Below are 7,268 nucleotides of genomic sequence, written 5' to 3'. Positions count from 1 at the left end.
TCGCAGCGCGAGGCGTTGTGGGCTTGTGGGCTTGTAGATCTGCTATTTTTGGCTAAAGTTCTCCTCAGAAAAGGGATGCTAGGTTTCGAGTGGTTATGGTAAAAAAGAAAAATCATATCACATAAAGATTTGGCGGGCCCCCTAGGGGTCCCGGACCCCCTGTTGAAGACCCCTGCTGTAAACTGGAAAAAAAAACTTTTTTTTTTTTTTTTTTCAAAAGGGCACTTCTGGTCAAGAGGGCAAAGGGCAGGTGCTCTAGCACCACCTAGAGTCTATCTGTGCACGTCCCTGTATTTGGCTATTCCAAAATAGCTGATCCACAAGCTCATAGTGTGGCACTGAGTGCCGCGCTATGAGATCCAGTAGAACTAAGACCAGTGGAGAAGAGATCCAGTAGAATAAGACGAGTCATTTTATGTCATTGGTCATTGGTTGCGGGCGGGTGTTTGGGTATAAATCAGGCATTTTGCTGTAGGTTTAGTCGACTAGAATCTAATATTTAGTAAACTGAAAGTAGACTCAAATATGACTAAAACTAAATGGAATCGTTTATTCAAAAGAGTACGACTAAAACAAAATAAAAAAGTGCTGTCAAACTTAACCCTGCTCTCATTGTGCTAACCCAGGTGTGACAACGTGCACGTAGCATTGCATTACATTACATTACATTATTTATTTTAATTTTATCCCACGATTTTGTAACCCCTATTTTTTACACCCAGTGCAAATTACATTACATTATTAAAGGAGTTGTTCGCCCAAAACATTTCTTATTTTCTATCAATCACACACCCCATGAAGCCATGAATTCATGGAGATTGTTTTTCTTTTGGTCGCATTCCTGAGCCAATCATTTGATGACCGGCGGAAAGATGCTATAATGTCTCCGGTAGGAGACTTGCGGAACTTGGAGGAGACTTGGGTGAACTTCTCCTTTAAGGCGGTCAGATTTGTTCTGATCCAGTTTACTGTACCTCAGCCTGGGTGAGACCCTGACCCAGTTTACTGTACCTCAGCCTGGGTGAGACCCTGACCCAGTTTACTGTACCTCAGCCTGGGTGAGACCCTGACCCAGTTTACTGTACCTCAGCCTGGGTGAGACCCTGATCCAGCTTGAAGTTATGGACCTGAGCAGAGCCGATCACAACATGGTTGTTGTACATCGCTCTGGTGGCCACAATCCTACAAGTAGAGAGATGTATTTTTAGTTAGACATTTAACTAGTAAATAATCATATTTTTAACAGCCCACAGAGTATTTTTCGGCTATTAGACATCTAAAATAACCGGGTTTAACAGTGAAAGTGTTTTCAATGTCTATTCTTAGTCTAGACGTTAATTAGCTGTTCTTTAAGCGTCTATATATAGACCATCTATATTATAGACCATCTATATTATAGCCGTTGAAATGACGTCTATAATGACGCTTAAAAAACAGCTAATCAACGTCTAGACTAAGAATAGACATCTAAAACACTTTCCCTGTTGGACCAGTTATAACCCGGTTTTAGACGGAGGTCTAATAGCTGACTATGGCTCACTGGGTGAGGACCCCCCAAAGTAATCATAGCAGATCTACAAGCTCATAACTTTTTGCCTCTTCCTTATATTATTTGACAATTTGGCCTTAGAGAGGCCAAATTAAAAAAAGTCTTAAAAAAGTCCCCCTCACCAACCCACCCACCAGGATAAGCAGCGGTGGAAAAAAGTACTCAAATTCTTTACTTAAGTAAAAGTACCAATACTGCAATATAGACATACTCCGTTACAAGTAAAACTTTAGTATTCAAAATGTACTTGAGTAAAAGTACAAAAGTATTGGCATCAAAATGTACTTAAAGTACCAAAAGCACTAAAATGTTTGAAAATAGCCGATCTACAAGCCCACAACGCGTCGCGATGCGAGCTTGTAGATCGGCTATTTTCAAATAGCCTAGGTATAAAATAGGGCTAAAGTGGTTATATGAAAAGTAACTAGTAACTAAAGTTTTCAAATAACTGTAGTGGAGTAAAAGTACAAGTACACACACACCTGTCATGGGCCTGGTTTTCTATGATATTGGTGAAGATGTTGTCAGCGATCAGCCACTGGTAGTTGTAGGCCGGTTGACGCAGACGGATCCTCCTCCATGCAGCCTGAGACACATAATTACTGCCTGCATTAAAGTCACCCAGCAGCAGTATGTTCTGTTAGAGAGAGAGAGAGAGAGAGGGGGGGGGGGAGATAATAGTTAAAGGCAGGGGTCTTCAACGTTTTCATGCCAAGGACCCCCTAGCTGAGAGAGAGATGAAGCAGGGACCCCCTCTATATTATATAAAATTGTGTTTCAGATAAACGTTTGATGCATTTTTCCCTCTACACCTATAACTCTTAGCCAAAAATAGCAGATCTACAAGCTCACAACGCCTCGCGCTGTGAGGCGTTGTGAGCTTGTAGATCTGCTATTTTTGGCTAAAGTTCTCCTCAGAAAAGAGATGCTAGGGTTCAAGTGGTTAATGTAAAAAAAATAATAATCTTATCACAAAGATTTGGCGGACCCCCTGTAGTAACTCTGACGACCCCCTAGGGGTCCCGGACCCCCTGTTGAAGACCCCTGTCTTACGCCATAGGCTTAAGTGCTTCCTATGAGTGAATTGAAGAGTTAGTTCACTAGAATAGAAAATTACCTGTTAGTCAGAGAAGCCTATACGGGACGGACGTACCTCCGTGTGCCGTGTGTGTGTGTGTGTGTGTGTGTGTGTGTGTGTGTGTGTGTGTGTGTGTGTGTGTGTGTGTGTGTGTGTGTGTGTGTGTGTGTGTGTGTGTGTGTGTGTGTGTGTGTGTGTGCGTGCGTGCGTGTGTGTGTAGAGATTCATTACGTCAGTCCAGGTGTTAGGCAGAGCGTTCACCACGTCCACCAGAGCATCGATCTCCCTCTCTGCCTTGTCTGGTTTGGAGTGCAGAGGGACCAATGCAAAGTCAAAGGTCACAACTAGGAGACAGGAGAGGGAGCAGGAGACAGGAGAGTAGGAGACAGGAGACAGGAGACAGGAGACAGGAGACATAGATAGTTGTAACCATAGATATAGAAACCTAGATAAGATACCTCGTTGTCCTCTGCAGTTCATTGGAGCGACCATATGGCAATACTAGGCTCTGGCGACCGCCATAGAAGGCAAGCTGCCACTCAAAGTGACTACTGGCCAATCACGTGTTGACTACTGGACCAATCACAGCGCGTTGACTACTGGCCAATCACAGTGCGTCTAGCTGACTAGTTGCTGCACGGCTGCGTCTTAAAGGGTTAAGGAGGCGCGTCTACCTTTATATGTCTATGGTTGTAACATTAACTAATTCTGATGCTGACCCTAATATATATTAACCCTAAAATAGCATCTTTAAACGGTGAGGACGAGCTAGCTCATGGCCCATAGCACGGCTGATGCAACTTTGATGATGGAGAGGGCGACTATGTTTCCACTCTCACTCCAGAGGGACACCGTATGTTGACTTTTTTGGTAAATTACTTAATGCCGTTCTATTTCACACAAATATGTCACAAATATGTCACACAGATGTCACACAGAAGTAGCAAAAATAGCAGAAATAGCAGAAATAGCACAAGAGACGCGTCGCACTGCAACGCGTTTTGGGCTTGTAGATCTGCTATTTTTGCTATTTTTGAATCGGAATCCTGAAAAGTAACATTTTTATTTAATTTCGAAGGCATTTAGTTATACTTATGTTAACTTTATGAACTTAAATACAAGTACATTGGACATAAAAAAGACAATAGAATTCTAATACTAGTCATTAAGCTACTAATATAGACTGTAGTAATTAAAGCCGGTCGTGTTTGCATGTGTGGAATCAGCTGAAATCAATAATATAATCAGTATTCTGATATTAACCTGCGGGCCGCATTAAGGGAAGGTGGGGGCTGCATGTAGCCCCCAGGCCGCCAGTTGCCCATGTATGGTCCATAGTGTTAGAAGGAGTTCTCCTGAATGCTACTGTATGTTTATCACACACATTCCCCCCGTAGCGCAGCCTCTGGACTTTAGTAAATATATAAAGAATACACTTTCGCTGTTATGGTCATTGGAAGTTTCTATTGACCTGATCTGTAGGGGGTGCAGTAGTGTAGTAACTACTAGCGTTATTTGTTAAGGAGAACTCCTTTAATGCTATGGACCAGAGCTAAGGACGAGCAAAATATCCTTCTGTAATGTTCCACACGTACACATGCACGCACGCACGCACGCACGCACGCACGCACGCACGCACGCACGCACGCACGCACGCACGCACGCACGCACGCACGCACGCACGCACGCACACACACACACACACACACACACACACACACACACACACACACACACACAGCTTACCGCCGGGCTTGTTGGACCTGAACTCCACAGCAAAAGGAGCTCTGCTGATATGGGGGCCCCATATGAGCTCTTGAAATGGGCCCCCAGATCATTAAGGCCGCCCCTGATGGTCAATAGGGTTAGGTTGTTATGGTGTTACATAATGTACAGAGATAATTATCATGGTATATATCATTGGCAAATATGGAGTTACACGATAGAAACCTTGTATCTCCATATTTCATCTTTACTCTATATATACTATGTCATAGTCTTTTGAATAAAATCTCATTTAGGTTTAGTCACATGAAATGTTTCAGTTTTAGTCGACTAAATCTACAGTTGATTTATTCGACCAAAATGTATTTTGTCGGGCCGAGATTAATGTTTGTTTTACACTTATTTGTTAACGAAATTGTCAGTAAATATTTTTTAGTCATCATAGATTATTTTTATTTAGTTTTCGTCAGTGAAAAACGGTGGTCAACGAATATGTTTATGTTATAATTATTTAGTGGACTAAATGAACACTGGTTTACTGTACCTGTAGAGGAAGACGTAACGCTCCTTCTGGACGCTGTCGCCCAGCGGATCACTGAAGACACAGTCGTAGTCTGTGGATGCTCTGGAGAAGAATACACACACACACCACACACACACACACACACGCACACACACACGCGCACACGCGCACACACGCACACACACACACACACACACACACACACACACACACACACACACACACACACACACACACACACACACACACACACACACACACACACACACACACCTTTGTATAACTTTATGATGTGTGCTTTTTGGTACTTAGAGGGGAATTTTGGACCACCATTTTCTTACCTTTTCTATGATGTTATGATATCTTAGGATGAATGGTACAGTAGAAAATGTCATAACTCCATCCCGGGTTCGGGAAAGAAAAAAAAGTCTCACTAGAAAAAAAAAAGTACTAGACGAAAAAAAACTAAAAAAGTACTAGACGAGTTTGAAATCTCAAGATTTCAATCTCGTCTAGTACTTTTTTTTTTTTTTTGTTGCATAGTGCTCGGTCACTATGAACGTCAGATCTAAAAAATAAAATGAAATAAAAAAGCTATTAAAATACACGATCTAGCGCAAGGCCTATCGGCGCACGTTTTAAGCTGTGGCGGACCCGGGATGGAGTTATGACATTTTTCTACTGTAGCATTCATCCTACATTACATTACATTACATTACATTACAGTCATTTAGCAGACGCTTTTATCCAAAGCGACTTACAATAAGTGCATTCAACATAGGTAGGGAACGAAACTACTAATCACCAGAGGTCTTAAGTGCATTTCCTGTAAAAACAAGCAACCAAGAGTATACCTAGCGCTAAGGTAAAAGTGCTATATATCAGCTATCTACTTTCATAAACACATGAGATAAAATAGCCAAATCAAATGAGCACGAGCTAATAGATCCAATACAACAATACAACAATAGTTCCTACAACTAGTTAACAACAAGTAGGCCAGGCAAAGAGGAAGGGTAGTGTTTCCTGAAGAGGTGGGTTTTCAGCCTGTGGTGAAAGATGGGCAGTGACTCTGCTGTCCTGACATCAGTGGGAAGTTCATTCCACCACTGTGGGGCCAGAACAGAAAAAAGTTGTGACCGTGTCGATCGACCACAGTAAGATATCATAACATCATAGAAAAGGTAATAAAACCGTGGTCCGAAATTCCCCTTTAAGTTGTAACTGACAGTGTCTAGCAGGCTGACAGTAGGCTACACCATTGGTTCTCAAAGTGGGGTCCGGGGACCCCCAGGGGTACTTGAGGGGGTTCCAGGGGGTCCCCAGCTAAATGATGGATAGGAACCAAATAGACCCTTATGGGTCTGTAACTCTGAGAGTGTACAAATGGAACCAAATGGACCCTGACGGGTCCATTTGGTTCCATGTGTACACTCTCAGAGTTAAGTTAACATTGATTTTACGACATGAATTGGGGTCCCAGAGATAGAAATGCCATTAAATGGGGGTCCGTAGCCCTAATGCATGTCAAACTGGGGGTACTTAAAATGTCTCCTATCAAATGGGGGTCCGCGGGCTAATAAGGGTCCTTGACATGAAAAGGTTTGAGAACCACTGGGCTACACTATGAATATGCACAAAACCAAAGTGTATACGTGTAGGTACACTTTGTACACATACAAAGTGTACTACGGAGCACCCCAACCTAAGTTGTTCACAGTGCATGTACTCCTACATCCTTGTTGTGACAATACATTTGTTGAACATGTTGAACGTAGCATTGGTCTTACTGGTTGACGTAGGCCATCAGGTTGACGATCACAGGCGTGGTAGGCTTACTGTCTCTGACCTCCTGGATCGCAATGACGTCATAGCGATGGACAACCTGCGCAAACAAAATGACAAGTGAACACTGGTGGAAATAATGGATAACGACACAAAGAGAGATTTAAAAATCAACAAAAAATGTAAATAATCAGCTAAAAGCAAGAGTGCAGAAGTAGGTCTTGAGCTGTGCTCTAAAGATATCCACAGAGGCTGCCTGTCTTAGGTGTAATGGGAGTTTATTCCACGCTGTCGGTCCATAGAAGCAGAATGCTGCTTGACTGTGTGTTTTGTCATTTTAGGCACCTCGAGCAGGTCAGCACTTGAAGACCTGAGGGGCCGGTTTGGAACATATCTAGGCAGGCAGTCATAGAGGTAGGAAGGTGCCAGACCATTTAGAGCTTTATAAACTAGTACAATCATTTTAAAATCAATCCTAAAAACAACCGGGAGCCAGTGTAGTGAAGCTAGAACTGGAGTTTTAGTTAAAACTCTGGCATGTGTTTGATACCTCTGCGATGGATTGCATGACTGCGTAATCCTGGGACTTTTTCTCCCCAAATATCTGG

The sequence above is a fragment of the Gymnoscopelus microlampas genome (assembly GCF_963454915.1).
Source record: "Gymnoscopelus microlampas genome assembly, chromosome: 19".
In the NCBI taxonomy this organism is placed as follows: Eukaryota; Metazoa; Chordata; class Actinopteri; order Myctophiformes; family Myctophidae; genus Gymnoscopelus; species Gymnoscopelus microlampas.
This window is presented reverse-complemented; position numbering follows the sequence as displayed.